Here is a 17,552-nt window from a genome sequence, read left to right on the forward strand (position 1 = left end):
GTACTCTTTTATTGTGCTCAGTGGTTGCCTTATTAAAATGGGTTTCTGGGTTTCATTTCATTTTGGCTGGGTTGTATAGATGGTAAGGATAGCCGCAGCCTGCAGCGGTGCAACTGTGGGAGGAGGCTTATGGAGAATTGTCTGCTAAAGGTCGAACAAAATGAGATAAGCTGAGAGAAAAAACTATAGACGAGGAGTGAGAATGTGGTAGATCATGATTTCATGAATGAATTATGAGTCATACCTATTTTTTGTGGGCCAAAGATACGGTAAAAGTGCGACGATAACAAATCGATTGAGTGGGCGATGGCTGGCGGGTACTGTTATACTGTTTCTGGGAGTTTAAATCAGCCCCCCACAACATCCCTGCCGTGTATTGTGAATATCTTCTGATAATGATGTCATCGGGAGACGTTCCCAATACACGGCACGCGGCCGGGGGTTGGGGGGTGGGGCGGGTGGGCTGAATGTTGGCTTGGCTAATTGTTAGCGAAACATGGTAGCGCCTTGATGCAAGAAAAAGGACAGTTTTTCCATTTTATAAATAATTAAGTGGTACATGGTGTTGATGATACATTAACTTATGGGGTGGTTAATGGAGCAGGAGGTACTAAACTCGTATATTTTGGAAATTCAGTAGATTAAGTTTAAAGTATAGGGTATTAATTTATAATTTTTTCAAAAAGAATTTATATAAATGCATACCGTTGATTTTGGAAAAAAATGGATTTGTTTTAGAGAAAATTTATGAGAAAGATCTGATATGGAAAGAGTTTTGATCAATCAAAATCCACTCATGAATTTTGATAAACAACACCTGATTCACTACCACGTTAACAATTCCAGCTCATTAATCAATTGTTTCTTTGGATATTATATCTTTTCTATATTATAGTCGAACCCTTTGTTTTAATATGTTTGGTCGGATTGGACCAGTGGTCTATAGGGGTGTTCTATAGTACTTTGTATAGGATTCAGATATCCTTATTTCAGGTCTTTAGATCCCCCCATCCAATCCAAAAGGATCCGATCTCATATGTATTATTTATAAATATGTTGTTTATATTACATTTTTATAAATTTTTATATTATTTATTTTTATAAAAAAACGTATATATATGACAAAATTAGCTAAAAATGCTTATGTTTCTTGCTTTTCTTTATTTAAATTGTTATATTTTCTTTTTTAATATTTTATTATTGTTTTTAAATAAAATTGGGTCAGATCAGATTCAGACATCTAGCATTTTGATTGAATTCAAATTCGAACCAATATTTATAAATTGGATATTTGGATCGAATGATTTGAATCTGATCGATCCGTTTGCATCCTTGGTGGTTCATCATGGTCCTTCCAGGTTGTGGGAGCTTTAGACTGCAACATGCACCATGTGTCACCAACCTAAAGCACCTCATGAAACTTAAGGGGTGTCATACAATATGGATGTTTTTTGTTTTTATTTGTTTTTAGAATCGCCACATCAACAAAAGATAAAAATATTTTATTGAAGTTAAAAAGAAGTTAATTTTGTTTTGGGAAGTAATATGTGTTTTTAGAACCAACAAAATATTGGTTTTTAAAACAAAAACATGTTTTCTAATATGGAAATTATATGATTTGTAGAACATGATGTTGAAAAATCATATGAAAACATATTTTTGGTTTCAGTTTTGAAAACAAAAATGCATGTACACAACAAAGAATATGTCTCTTATATTTTGTTTTAAGAAACAAACTATTTTTAAACAAGATATCATTTTGATTTATTTATTTATTTATTTGGAAGTAGCAACAAGAAAAACAATTCACATTGTAAAGCATCCCCCTTAAACGATTGCTTGATCTCAATTTATTGACCCACAGGCGAATTTGATAGTAAGGGTTAGAGCGGGACACAGGAGGAACTGGTACCATGCAAATGGAGTACCTCGAACCTGATGATAGACAGCCCATTTGAAAATGGGATCTGCTCCTCACAAATGGGTGCCTCACAGACATATCCACCGTGCATTGGGAACATCTCCCATGAATAACAATTAATAAATAAGGGAGATGTTCCCAATCGATGATAGGATGTGCGTGTGAGAAGCAGATCCGGTCTCCGGGGAAGAGTGATTGTAAAATGTTTTGGTTGTTTGGCTATTGTTGTTTTTTCGGAAAGACACAGCTTGTTTATTATTTTTAAGAGGAGATTTTGAATAAAGGAAAGAGCTCAATACTATGTATTCATTAAAATTGATTGCACGTTAAAGTGTATTTTTCTATTTAATTAAATATATTTTTAACATTTTACAAGATGTGAATCAAAATCATTGATTCATGAGTTTTGCTATACGGTGTGGTGGATGCATTGTAGATTTTGCTTAAAAGAAAAGAAAAAGTTGTGTTTATTTAAACGAGTTCTTATATGGTAGTGGATTAAAGAGGAAGGAAAAAATGAATTTGGATTGAATCCTCGCAAAACAGTCCTCACACCGTTTTTACAGCCTTTTTGCATCCGTGTATTGAAAATATCTCCCTACTCATATTTGTTTATTCATGAACAGCTGCAAGCTAGGAGCTGTGAGGGCAATGTGAGAACGATTTTTGAGAACTGAATCCAAATTTGCAAAAAAAAAAAAAAAAAAGGAAGAGAAGAAGCAAAATTTGGGGGGATTAAGGGTTAGTTTATTAATTAATTTATTTACTTTACAAGCGGAGATCTTAGAGTCACGTTGGACCCAGTTGATTGCTTTGGATGGATTGTGTATCGTTGGTGGGGAACAACACTAGCGTTTGGTTCCTTTTATAGTGGAATAAAAGCTCCTTTCATTCATCGGTTGATAAGCCATTACACATTTATATGATAAGTTTTATCCAAATATTTATAATGTGTTTTTGATACTTTGCTATATTAGTATTAAGTATCTGTGTTGCATGTAAAATTTTTTTCATATTAATTACTTGAATTTTAGATATATCATAGTTAAGATAGAAATTGAAAATTAACAAAAGTAACAATCTTATTAAAAATAAACTTAAATGCTTATAGCAAATGTGCATACACATTGCACATGCAAATTTTAAATTACATGAACAATTATTATTATTATTATTATTATTATTATTATTATTATTATTATTATTATTATTATTATTGTTGTTGTTGTTGTTGCTGTTGTTGTTGTTATTATTATTAAATTTTGTATTTCATTTCTGTCATAAATAAAAATATTTTTTATTTAACATGATGAATATATAACATTAAAAATGTTTCCAAATGTTTTCGACAAATTTCTGTACTTTTTTATTTTATTATGTACTATCTTTTTCTAATTTTTTCTTATTCAATTGTGACATCATGAGTTTCTTTGAAAAGTTGGATCATTGACGCAACATCTAGATAAGAAAATAGCTTTGCTTTCAGATTATTTTTAAACTATATAGTTTATCTATATTTTATAAATAAATTTTTACTTATTACACTTGATTTTTGTTTGACATAATTAATATATTTTTTATATATTCTTTTAATTACTTGTACCCTTTTATTTTTTAAAGATTTATTGTTTAACTATCATATCACCGATTAATCCATTTGACCCAAACCACTAACCCATAAACTAAAAAGGAAAATAACTTGATTTTTAAGTTCACATTAAATTTTGTATTATATCTCCATCATTGGTAACATTATTTCTTATATATAATTCTTCTTTTTGTTCAATAAAATGATTTTATAATATTTGATATGTACCTAATACTTTATTTTTTATAAATATATAACATTAAATATGTGCCCAATTTTTTTTTGTGATTCTTTGTATTTTTTATTTTTAAATTTTTTATTATTTGATTATGGATTCATTTCATTTCTAAGTTGATTTTAAATTTGATATTCCATTTTCATCATTAATATATAAAACTACTTATATTTCATACTTATTTTTGTTTAGTGTAATGAATATAGAATATCAGAAATATGCCCAATTCTTTTTATTATTTTGCATTATATATTTTAATTTTTATTATTGAATTATGGTATTATTTGTTAATCTATTTGACCCTAAATGGTTTATAGCTTACCTGCCACCAGGAGAGAAGAAAATGGTTTTTTTTTAAATTACTTTTCAAAATATTTATTTTTATACTAATAAAATTAATATTATAGATTTAATTGTTATAATTTAATGATGAGAAAAAAATATATCTTAAATGTACGATTTAATGAGATAATATAACTTATGTATGAAATTTAACAAGAGAGAATGGGAAAATATTTTTATTTCCAATTGGTTTTAAATTTTATATTCTATTTCCATAATTAATAAAACATTTCTTATTTATCATACTTATTATTGTTTAATATGTCAAATATATGATGTTAAAAATGTTCTCATTTTTTTTAAATTTTTTATATATTTTTTTGCATTTTATATATGTTTGAATTTTATTATTTAATTGTAGCAACATGGATTTGCCCATTTGACCCAAAATGGTTTAATTTCTTATCATGACCTAGATGAAAACACTATTTTTTCATTTAGATTTCAAAAGTATAAGTTTTTATGCTATTGGAATTATTTATTTATTATATATGAATTTAATTAATAAACTTTAATGATAAAAAGAAACAAAAATATCTTAAATATATGATTCAATGAAGGTAAATTCAAGTTAATACCTTAAGTATTAGATTTAATAAGAGATAATTAAATGAATTAAATATCTTAAAACTACTCATTTAATATGAATAACCAATTATCCTATTTGTCCTCATTTTTTTATTAATAAATTAAAATATAGAGGAGTAAACTTTATCCTTAGAAAATTTCAAAAATATTCTTGAGACTATTTGTGCTTTTTAAAGTAGTATAGATATCTACCCTATCATTAGAGCTTTCCTTGTTGTTAGTGCAAATTTGAACCACGTTTAAAATTTATATGCAGTTTGGTTTTGCATGCACTTGATTTGCATTATTGTCTGATATAATATTTTTATTTTTTTAATCTTATTTGCTTCCATGTAGCATGTAAATTTACATTACAAAAAATCAATACAAAATTTGCACCATTTTCTTCTCTCATATAAAGCAAGGACCACATCACCAATTGATTGTGGTCCAGTTGGTAGGGTCTCTAGCTGTTTTTAGTAGAGACGTGGGACCAAATCCCATTGCAGGGTATATATCTAGCATACCCATTGTGTGGTCCCACCAAAAAAAAACAAAGAAGTTAGGGACAACATCATTTTTCTTAAAACCTTGTATTTTCTATTATTTCATGTACAGTTTCTTGTACAGTTACATTTGTACCCTACATATTTGTATTGTATTTGTACTCTTTCGAATCAAATGGAAAGCAAAAATAAACTATAGTTCACGCTCACCCCACTTGCTTGTACGTAGGTTTTGAATTTTTTATTAAAAATTCAAGGAACAAGATGGAACCAAGATGGAACAAGATGGCAGCTTCCTGGTTTTAGTACTCTTTTATTGTGATCAGTGGTTGCCTTAGTAAAATGGGTTTCTGGGTTTCATCTCGTTTTTGGATGGGTTATAAGGTAATTAGATGGTAAGGGTAGCTGCAGCCTGCAGCAGTGCAACTGTGCAACTGTGGGAGGAAGTTTATGGAGAGTGTCTGCTAAAGCTGAAACAAAATGAAGGTCTGTTTGGTTCACAGTAGTCTGGAATGAATTTTTATTCACAGAGGAGGGAGAAATCAGAAATTCCGCTCATTGGATCCATTCCGATTCTGGACCCCTATTCCCGCAACCAAATGGACCCTGCAATAAGCCCGGATAGAAAAGTAAGAAGAGAGGAGCTAGAGATTATGAATCATTTTTTGTGGGCCAACGAGACAGGAAAAGTGCGATGTGGATGAATCGATCGAGTGGACGATGGGTGGCGGGTTCTGTTTCCTGTTTTTGACACTAGTCTACTCTACCCTCTACCCTCTGCCCTGCCCTGTACTCTGCTGTGTCATGTAGGCCGAGTGGCAATGTTTTCACTTTACACCGCACGGTGGTTCGGTGGCGGGTTGAGTAGTTGATTATGTATATGTTTAGCATCCATACAGCATTATACAGGGGAGAACATTTCAATCTCTGCATTATACAGGGGAGATGTTCCCAATTCAACCAAGGATAATGTATTGTGAGTTGACACGGGCAGAGTTCTCGTGGATAGGAGATCCTAAGTCTTGAGAAATTAAGATACATAATGCGATAATGTGTGCTTTTTTGTAAAGGCCTAGAGGGGTTTAGTCTCACCACCCTAAATATTGGGTGGCATAAAATGTGATCAGATCTGTTACTCAGAAGCTGTTCCCACATCCCTACCCACATAACATCACAGTTGCACATTTGGTATATCTTCCATTCTCATTAATGGTGAGACGTTCGGAATACATGACAGTGGTGTTGTATGGATAGGAATGTGGGAACCAATGTTTAAAAAACAACCTGGGTGCTGAATGTTGTGGATCACCGATTCAACCGGCTGGGTTGAACGATTCAGGTTGTGCCATGTCAGCATATATATGTGTGTGTAAATTATAAAGACCCCTTGCACTATGGGGTCAGTGACAATATCCCCCTGTACTTTTTTTTTTTAATAAAGACCCCCCTGAACTTTAGCCATTAGACAAAGACCCCCTTCTATTAATATTCTGTCAGTTAACTTCAAAACAATTTTATCCGACTGTTTAAAGTTTTTTTAAATGTCCAAACTACCATTTTTATACTGTTCATTGTCTTCTCCATTGAAGTTAGGAGTCAGACTTCAATCCAGTAGCTTCAGTCAAGGCACTGTTCGTGCAGCATAATAATGCACCATTTGTTCTTAAAACGTGCGCGTGTTTGAAACGTGCGAAGCGATGAAGACGGAAGATTAAATCATAAAACATTTGCAAAAAAATAAAGAACCTTTGACTCACTATGGTGTGAAAACAAGCTCCGTAATCGTGTGAAGCGATGAAGACATGATCGAACCCACTGCTTCAATTCCATAATGGCATTTCAGAAGAGATGAGCTGCACAACAAAAGATAAAAGAGGCCGCGCGAGACCGATTGACGGGAATCCATTAACTGTACTTGATGGAGCGCAATCTGGTCGGTCTTATCTGTCAACGATCTTGCCTCTGGCTAGAGCAGAAGGTGCCTGAAATGGGGAAGAAAGCGAGTATCTCCGGGGAGGGACCCGGTGAGAATGTTCCAAAGCTCAAGTTAGTATCCCCAAAGGCAAGATGATAAACCAGATGGCGCTAAGTTCACAAACCTCGTTCTTGGGGGGTGGAGTGTCTTTTATAACCACTTCGCACACTCACTCCTAAGCTTCTGTCAGGTCGGGCATGATTACCTGCGCTTCTGCCAGTTCGGGTATGATTACCTGCGTTTCTGCCAGTTCGGGTGTCCTCACCTCTGCTGGGGCAGAACCGCCACTGCTCTCTTTGTCGGAGCCATCTCTGTAACTAGAGATGGCGATGGCAGGTGGCGGTGGTAGGCATCCGTTGAAGTGCGGCCGTCGAGCGTCGGGTCCCAAGTTAGTCACGTGCGCTGCCTCTAGATACGGACTCCTTCGGTGTCAGGTACGGTGCATTTGTTCAGTTCGGCGCCCCGGAGGAGAAGTGTTGGAATGGTGTGCGAGGTGAAGTCTTGAGTTCGGATAGAGACGTGGCCCGAACTGCCCTGGGGCGGGCCAGTTTGAGTTGTTGCCTTTTGTAAGGCTCGGGGTCCAAGGGGGAGCTCGTGCTCCTTGTGGGGAGTTCGGACCGCGGGTTCCTCTTTTCGGAGTTCACGCCTTGGGCGTACTGTTGTGGCGAGCTGTTGCCTTTCCATGTGTTGAGTGATTACGAGGTCAGACCAAATCTTCCTTCATCAAGTGCCCCCCACTCCTTGCGCTAAGGGACTTGTCTTGGCGCGGGGAGTTTGCGAGGTGGGGGTGGATTTGTCCCATACTCCGGACTGGTTGATTGCTAGCGGGAAGTGTGTGGTCGTCAGGATTTTTCTAGGTTTCTCGAGCACCGAAAAGACGGGACGACGTGCCAATCTGTCCATAAATGCTGACTGGCGTGACAACGCGTGTTCATTTCAAAAATTCAAAAAGCGCGCTGCTGGACTTGATGGCGAGCATCTTTTCAAATTCAAAAAATGCACCGCTGCCACCTTTAATGTGAGGAGACGTGCGTTGGCGCCCTTTTCAGTTTCGAATGACGTGCGGCCAGTCACGTCTCGGTCTGAGGAGACGTGCGGTCAGCGGGACTGCAGGCCGCTGGATTGACCTTGATCAGAGCCGTTGATTTTCGGCTACTGTGGGTATAAATAGTGGGGGACCCCAGCCACCGTCATTATCCCGCGTTTTGCTTCTTGAGCTCGCGTCCAAGTTTCAGTTCGCGTCCAAGCCTTCAGCTCGCGTTCAAGCCATTAGCTCGTGTTCACGTCCCCGTAGTCCGTTTGCCTTTTGTTCAGGTGAGTACTTTCCTAGGATCCTTCTCCTTCTGATGTTTAGCTCAGATAGCTCAGACGGTTCTTCAAGGGGGTCAGATGCAGGTTCTACAAACTGAGTTGCATCCCCTGACAGTTCCAATGAACTAGAGGTAGAACTCGAGGAAGAGTTTGAACCAATAGACCGAGTCGCCTCGGGTGGTTTGGCATCCTCCTCCCATCGAGGTCGGACGTTGGGCAAGTTTGGGCCTTCGACCTTGATGCCTGAGGGGCTTTACTCCCTTATTACTCAATTTAACTTGCCTAGGGAGTATACCTATTTTATACCTTTGGGCAGCTTCCCTTGGGAACACGGTCCTGATGAGATCGTGATATTCCGAGAGCAACTCACTGCCGGTTTGTGCCTGCCTTTCCACCCCCTTATAGTCGAGGTCATGAACCACTTCGGCGTTACTGTCGGCCAGCTTCACCCAAATTCGATTCGTAACTTGGTAGGGACAATCTTCCTATTTTGCGAATAGATCTTGCCCTTAGACTTAGAGATTTTTTCTTCCATTCCGATGCTTAAGAAGCAAGTGGGTCCCCTTCCCGGGCGTAGGCGAGCATATTACCTGTCTCCTCACCCGGGTTTTAAGCTTTTACACGATCTTCCCAACAAGGTCCCGACGTGGAAATGGGACTACTTCGGGGTGCGAAGTGCATTGGGGTGGCCATTCCAAACCGGATGGGGGGTGGCAGCCCCTGATACCGGTGTTACGCTTGACAAGGAGACGGAGAAGGGCCTCCGGCAATGGGCATGGCTTGGGCTAAAATGCCATCAGTATCTGATGGAGGCCAAGCTCATTGCGGCCGGTCTGAATTCGGGTAGGTTCCTTAGAGGCTGTCTTTTGTTTTTGCTTTGTTCTTTCATTTCCCCTGATGCCGAACTCTTTTGCAGGTGTGATGGACTCAGAGAAGACTCGTGGTGGGAACCTATTTCACGCCATGAAGAGGAGGAAGCGAGTCGCCAAACAGACTCATGCCAAGCTGCCCCGAGAAGCGGAGCCCGAGGCACCAGACTACCCATCAATGGATCCACCCATGGAGCCTGAGATGGCCCCTCCAATGCAAGATGCGGCAGGGGCCCCTTATGCCGAGGCTACTTACACGGGGGCTCCCGCTTACGTTGGGTCTGCTTATACGCAAGTTGGGCCCTCAGGCTCGGGAACCCAATGTGAGTTCAGGAGCGTGTAGTCACCGAACCACGCTCTTCAGAAGAGTAGGGAGGTCATTTATCCTGAGGAGGTCACGGCATGGGTCGAGCTTCCTTTGAACCAGGTGGCTTGTTGTGCTGCCACTCACGCCATGGTGGTAAGTCAACTATTTCCTGTTGATCTCTTTGCTTTTCTTTCTTGCTATCGTTCTTTTGATCATTTGTTATTTTTCCTTTTGGTAGGTGATTTTTTCTATCCACGCCTTCTCGCGCTGCACAGGCCAGGCTGGCGAGGTCTCGGAGAGATACCGAGGCCATGGGAGTTGTGGTGAAGTACATGGCGGACTTGAGACTGGATTTGCAGCATCGGGTTGAATACCTTCAAGAGGATATTAGGGAGAGGACGGAGATCTTTTTTCAATGCATCGAGGATGCCAAGAAGAAGGCCGTCGAAGAATACATCGCCTCACCGCGCTTTGACGACCTGATGGTGGGCTCGTACAGACAGGGCCTTAAAATGAGTTGGTGGATGATCTGGAATACGTACCCCGAGCTTGATATTAGCGCCATAACCACTTCATGCATTACTCAGGAGATGGCCAATGCTGCTGACGATGAGTCGGATTCTGAGGACGAGGCGGGACCTTCGGGTGTCGTCGAAGTGCCTTCTGATGGTGAAGAAGTGCCTCCGGGCCTGTGAGCTCGCTTCTGTTGTTATTTTTTTTAAATGTAAACAATGTATCTTGCAATGGAAATACTTCTTTTGGTTAAGTGTCGTTGTCACTCTTTCTTCCGAACTGACCATATTGTCGAACTGACCATTGGCCGATGCACTTATAAGTTCGTCGTTGGCACTTCGCTTGGGGCTTATGCCGAGGTCCTTGTTAGCCCGTTATCTTAGCCCTTAGGCTCGGGTGTCGACTTAGTCCACTTTGCTTGGTGATCTATAGGAAGTATCGTCTCAAGTTAACGACATTCCAAGCTCGAGGTACTTGTTTGCTCTCTAAGGTTTCGGGCCCGTATGCCCCCCCCCCCCCCCCCCCCGAGCGCACTCTTTACTTGGTAGGACCCTTCCCAATTTGGTCCAAGTTTGCCCACGCCGGGCTCGGGTGCCATGACCTTACGGAGGACCAGGTCGCCGACGTGGAAGTTTCGCTTTTTTACTCTGGCGTTGTAGTACCGAGCTACTCTTTGCTGGTAAACTGCGGTCTTGATGTATGCGAGGTCTCTTACCTCGTCCAGTAGATCAAGGTTGGTATACAACTCATCTCCATTTGACTCATCGTTGTATGCTTCTAGTCACAGTGTAGGTATTTCGATTTCCGTTGGGATTACCATTTCGGTGCCGTAGGTGAGGTTAAAGGGGGTTTCTTCCGTGGCGGTTTTTTCAGTAGTTCGGTGAGCCCATAGAACACTTGGTAGCTCGTCCGCCCACAACCCTTTAGCTCGGTCTAGTCGCGCTTTCAGTCCGCGGAGGATAGCTCTGTTCATCACTTCTGTCTAACCGTTTGCCTGTGGGTGTGCGACCGATGTAAAGTTCTGTCGAATTCCCATACCTTGGCACCATTCCTGAAACTTGATATCCTCGAACTGCTTGCCATTGTCGGAGATCAGTATCCAAGGTAACCCGAAGCGACATACTATGTTCTTCCAAAAGAAGTTTTATACGTTTCGGCCTGTAACTGTTGCCAAAGGTTCGACTTCTATCCATTTTGTGAAGTAATCTACCGCCACCAATAGGAACTTCCTCCCACCTGTTGCTGGCGGGAATGGCCCCAGGAGGTCGATGCCCCGTTGCGCAAAGGGCCATGGACTGGTGAGGTACTTGAGGTCGGTGGCAGGCTGATGCTAGATATTGGCATGCTTCTGACACTTATCGCATTTTCTGACGAGCTCGATGGCTTCTGCCTTCATTGTTGGCTAGTAGTACCCTTGTCGAAGTGCCTTTTGGGCGAGGCCCCTGCCCCCCAAGTGTCCGCTGCACAGACCTTCGTGAGTGTCACGGAGTACGAGCTCGGCTTCGGCAAGTCGCAAGCAGCACAGGTAGGGGAGCATGTAGGACCGAAAGTACAGTCGTTCGTCTATTATGACGTATTTGGCGGCCTGGCGCTACACTCTCCTGGCTGCATTGCGGTCCAGGGGGAGGGTTCCATCTAGCAAGAAGCCCGCGAGTGGGTCGATTCAGCTCGGCTTTGCTTCAAGGATGGGAGCGACCTCCTCTGCCCCACCGAGAATGCTATGCCAAGGCAAGTCCTCTATGTACACGGTTCTCATGGTGTTGTGACTCGTGCTACCTAACCAGGACAGAGCGTCGGCCTTAGTGTTCTCTGACCTCGGGATTTGCCTGATGAAGTGTGACTGGAAGTTGAGCAGAGCCTCCTTTACTTTTGCCAAGTAGGCGATCATAGTCAACTCGCGTGCTTCATATTCGCCCGTGACCTGGTTGACCACAAGCTGAGAATCACTGTAAATAACTATGTATTTTGCTCTTACCTTTTGCGCTAGGTTCAGCCCGGCTACCAATGCCTCATACTCTGCCTCGTTGTTGGATGCTGCGAACTCAAAGTGTAGTGTGTATTCCAATTTCGTGCCACCCGGGCCGCGCAACACTATTCCAGCCCCGCTGCCTGCAGGTTCGAGGAGCCATCTACGTGAAGGATCCAGGGCTCTTCATCCTAGTTCGCGTTTGTCCTAACCAGGAGAGATGCCACACTGGCTACTACTTCACGGGGTTCCAACTCTATTGGCTTGGGAGCTCCGGGCTCACCTGAACTGGGGATCTCGGGCTCAACTGGCCTAGGGACTTCGAGGTTGAATGTGCACTCGACGATAAAATCTACCAAGGCTTGGGCCTTAATAGCAGTTCATGGCTTATACTGGAGGTCGTACTCACTGAGCTCGATGGCCCACTTCGTTAGCCGACTGAAAACCTCGTGCTTGAGTAGAACTTGCCTCAGAGGTTCGTCAGTTAAAACGATGACAGTGTGAGCCTGGAAATATGGGCGGAGTTTTCGAGCTGCGATTACCAGTGTGTACGCTAGCTTTTCCATCTGCGGGTATCTCGTCTCTACTCCCTGCAGAATCTTACTAACATAATAGATGGGCCGCTGGACCCAATCTACTTCTTTTATTAGTATCGAACTGATCACCTCGTCGCTCGCCGAGAGGTATAGTTCTAAGACCTCGCCCTCCTCAGGCTTGGCTAAGATCGACACACTAGCGAGGTAGCTTTTTAGCTCGTTGAACGCGAGCTGGTAGTCTCGGTTCCATTCAAACCCTTTGCCTTTGATCGCTTTAAAGAAAGGCAGACAGCGGTCTTCCGATTTGGACATGAATCGGATTAGAGCGGCTATGTGGCCGTCTAGTCTCTGAATCTCTTTTACTTTTCGGAGTGGTCTCATATCTAGGATGGCTTTTATCTTGTCCGGGTTGGCCTCAATGTCACACTGGTTGACGATGTACCCTAGGAACTTACTCGATGTGACACCGAAGACACATTTGTTTTGTTTCAGTTTCATGCTAAATCGACGCGGAATTTGGAAGACAGAATCTAAGTCTTGTATTAATTCCTGTGAAAATTGTGTCTTGACAACCATGTCGTCTACATAACATTCTACTTTCGTGCCGATTAAGGGCCGAAACAACTTATTCACAAGCCTTTGGAAGGTCGTTCCAGCGTTCTTCAGCCCGAAGGGCATGACCTTGTAGTAGTACAGGCCGAACTCGGTTATGAAGCTGGTTTTTTCCTCATCGGACTGGTCCATCCTGATTTGGTTGTAGCCTGAGTAGGCGTCCAAGAAGCTTAGCAACTCATGTCCCGTGGTCGCGTCCACTAGGCGGTCAATTATGGGGAGGGGGAAGCAATCTTTCGGGCTGGCTCAGTTTAGGTCGGTGTAGTCGACACACATGTGCCACTTGTCGTTTGCCTTTTTCACCAGCACTGGGTTGACTACCCAGCTCAGGTAATGAACTTCCCTTATGAAGTCTGATGTGAGGAGCTTCGACCTCCTTGTCGACCGTCCTCCAGCGCTCCAGGGCTAAGTTGCATTTCTTCTGTCTAATGGGTATGACTACAGGGTCAGTATTAAGTTTGTGAGTTATAAGGCTATGGTCAATATCGGGCATATCGGCCGCGGACCATGCAAAAATATCTAAATTTTGAAGTAAGAAACTCACCAGTTCGGTTCGTAGAGGCTCCTTGACGGAAGCACCGATCTGTAGTGTCTGGGCCGGGTCCATAGCTGAAGTTGGGATTGCAACCGTTTCCTCCATGGAAGAAGCTCGTTCCTTGTCCTGCTCCGTAGGCCGCTCCAGTTTGAGGTCGTTGGCCGCCCTTGTTTTTCCCTTCAAGGTGGCAACATAACACTTGCGGGACTCAAGTTGGTCATTCCGCGCTACCCCCACACCGAAGTCTGTAGGGAGCTCCATTGCCAAATAGTAGGTGGAGACCACTGCCCGTAGAACATGCGTGATTGACCACCCTATTATGGCATTGTACGGGGAGGGGGTCGCGACCACCAGGAAATCGTGGTTGAGTCTGACCGCACAAGGCCATGTGCCGACTTCCACAGGTACTGTTATTTTCCCATGGGGCCTGACTTCCTCTCTGCTGAAGCCCACCAGAGGAGTGTTCGCGGGCTTCAACTCGCTCCTCTGCAACTGAAGCTGGTCAAATGCTGATTTGAAGAGGATGTCTGCCGAACTACCTGAATCCACAAGCTCGAGCCTGACTTCAAATTTGCTGATCCTTAGTTTTATGACAAGCACGTCATCGTGGGGGTAGTCGACACCTCGCGCATCATCTTCCGTGAAGAAGATCGGTTCTTCCGCCTTCGGCCTCTTTGGAGGGTTCTGCTCTTCTCGGGCCGCTTCGCGAACTGACGTCCGTGCCTCTTTCGAAATACAACCTGCTACCACTGAACCTCCCACTATTACGTGGATGGTTCCCCGAACTGGCCTCTCTTCCGGAGGTTGTCTTTGCGATGGTTCGGCTGGCTTGCTATTGGATTCAGGGGCATCTCTTTTGTGCTCCCCTTGCTGACTTGTCTTATTATTATTATTATTATTATGCTGTACAAAATTTCTCAAGTACCCGCGACGGATGAGTCCCTCTATCTCACCTCGGAGATTATTACACTGTTCGGTACTATGACCGTGATCTCTATGGAAACTATAGTACAATTTTTTTTTCTCTCGTTTGGGTTACCTTTTAGGCGAGGTGGCCATTTTACGTATGGGGCGTCTTTGATCGTCATCAAGATCTCAGTCCGCCTCATGTTTATGGGTGTGTAGTTCGTCCGAGCTGCTAAGGGAGCTCGGGACGGCTGGCTTGGCTTTGCCTCCCTGGCCGGGTTTATTCTTCTGTCATCTGGGTTGGAGGGCTCGCCTTCTCTTTTCCTTTTCTCGACCCCGCCTTCGGTCCTTTGGCTGATCTTTTCCTTTGTTCTCATGAACTTATTCGCGAGCTTAAGGAACTCGGCCACGGTCGCGGGCTGGTTGGCCACCATGTGCCATTTGAACTCCTTGTGTGTTACTCCTCTCTTGGCCGCCGTGAGCTGTACCGCGGGGTCTATCACGGTATCTGTAAGCACGCATCATTGAACCACTTGATGTAGCCCCGGATGGACTCTCCTTCCTACTAGACTACTCGGAAGATGCTTTCCTCGGTTTTGGGGCACCGCTTGCTAGTAACAAAGTGTGCGGTGAAGATCTGCACGAATTGGGTCTAGCTTCTTATTGACCCGGGGGCCAGGTTCCTATACCAGGTGCGGGCCACTCCCCTGAAGGTGGTGGTGAAGGCCACGCACATGCACGACTCACTAGCCCTTGCCAGGTGCATTTGGGATTGGAAGGCATCGATGTGGACGTTGGGGTTGAAGGACCCATCATACTTGTCTAGAGAGGGGAGATTGAAGTCTCTGGGCAGGGGGGCTGCAAGGAGTTCGGATGAGAGGGGGAAGGAACCAAGAGAATAGGGGCAGCTTTTACCTCGTCCGAGCTTGTCTCTTCTTTGCCTCTGAGCTCGGGCAGGACACGGGTGGCAGTTCGGCGACTTCGCCGGCGCCTTCGTTGCTAAGTGGTCCTGGTGCTGGCGCTACTGGCTTCTGTGTTGCCGAGCTCGATGGGCCCGGAGTGTCGGTAGTTCGCTGCCAGGACGCTGAATCGATTCTCTGTGAGCGGGAGCTCAGGCTTGGAGCGCCGAGGTGCTGATTTTGCAGGCGAGGTTTCCGACCCGCCTACAAACTGAGAGATGGGGGTGGTTTGTCTTTCCCTTCGGCCCGAGGATGAGGCTTGGATGTTAGGGGGTTCCAAAGTTGGGAGACTTCTCCTCGGTGATGGCGCCCACCCTGAGGGGAAGCCTTAACCGGCTTTGGAGCAGGGTGCTGGGGTGGAAGCTGCGGTTGGTTCGTAGGTAGTTGGGGGAACTGCCGCTGATAGTGATATTGAGAGAGGTGGTGCAGTATTTGGTGCTGTTGGAGTTGATGCTATTGGAGTTGATGTTGCTAGAACTGCTGCATTTGGGTTTGCATTGCCCGCATGCACTGCATCAGGTCGTCAAACTGGCTCTAGCTAGTTGCCAGGGGGACAACAGTTGGTTCAGTAAAGGTTGTCTCGATAGGGAGAGGAAGGGGGACATTCACGATGGGTAGGTTCACCAGCGTCGCTGTTCGTGGCGCATTAAGGCTGGGGATCCCATCCACCGAAAGGGGGATGGTGAATTATCCGATGCACACCACGGGGGCTTGAAGTTTTCCCCGGGGGCGTTCATCTCTGTGCTACGTCCGGCGTTGCTTGAAGAAGCCATGAGTGTTGGGGTTTCTTGGAAAAAGAGAGGTTATGAGAGTTTTAGAGGGAGGCTTTTAGAAGTGATCCCACAGATGGCGCCAATTGATGGAGCGCAATTTGGTCGGTCCTAACTGTCAACGATCTTGCCTATGGCTGGAGCAGAAGGTGCCTGAAACGGGGAAGAAAGCGAGTATCTTCGGGGAGGGACCCGGTGAGAATGCTCTGAGGCTCAAGTTAGTATCCTCAAAGGCAAGATGATAAACCAGATGGTGCTAAGTCCACTACCTCATTCTTGGGGGGTAGAGTGCCTTTTATAACCACTTCACGCACTCACTCCTAAGCTTCTGTCAGGTCGGGCATGATTATTTGCGCTTTTGCCAGTTCAGGTATGATTATCTGCGTTTTTACCAGTTCGGGTGTGATTATCTGCGTTTTTACCAGTTCGGGTGTCCTCACCTTTGCTGGGGCAGAACCGCCATTGTTCTCTTTGTTGGAGCCGTCTCTGTAACTGAATATGGCGGTGGCAGGTGGCGGTGGCAGGCGTCCGTTGAAGTGCGGCTGTCAAGCGTCGGGTCCCAAGTTAGTCAGGTGCGTCGCCTCTAGATTCGGACTCCTTCGGTGTCAGGTACGGTGCGTTTGTTCAGTTCGGCGCCCCGGAGGCGAAGTGCTGGAATGGTGTGCGAGGTGAAGTCTTGAATTCGGATAGAGATGTGGCCCGAACTGCCCTGTGGCGGGCCAGTTCAGGTTGTTGCCTTTTGTAAGGCTCGGGATCCAAGGGAGAGCTCATGCTCATTGTGGGAAGTTCGGACCACGGGTTTCTCTTTTCGGAGTTTGTGCCTTAAATATATTGTTGTGCCGAGCCGTTGCCTTTCCACATGTTGAATAATTACAAGGTCGGGCCAAACCTTCATTGATCAGTGCTGAATTTACAAGACATGTAAACCGAAACGAAGAAGAAATCAGCTTTCCATGGATTGAGTGTTCGTACATCACTATCCAGCAATGCTTTGCGTATTGCCACCTCCGTTGCAAAGAGATGGTTGCCGCATCTCTTATTCAATATGCCTCCAAATCGTTGAATAATCTTACAGAAAATAAAAAATAAATAAATATGAGCTTAAGTAGCCAAAGCAAACAAACATAAAAGAAA

This window comes from Nelumbo lutea, chromosome 3 (assembly GCF_056320005.1).
Source record: "Nelumbo lutea isolate HS-2025 chromosome 3, American lotus-T2T, whole genome shotgun sequence".
Classification (NCBI taxonomy): domain Eukaryota; kingdom Viridiplantae; phylum Streptophyta; class Magnoliopsida; order Proteales; family Nelumbonaceae; genus Nelumbo; species Nelumbo lutea.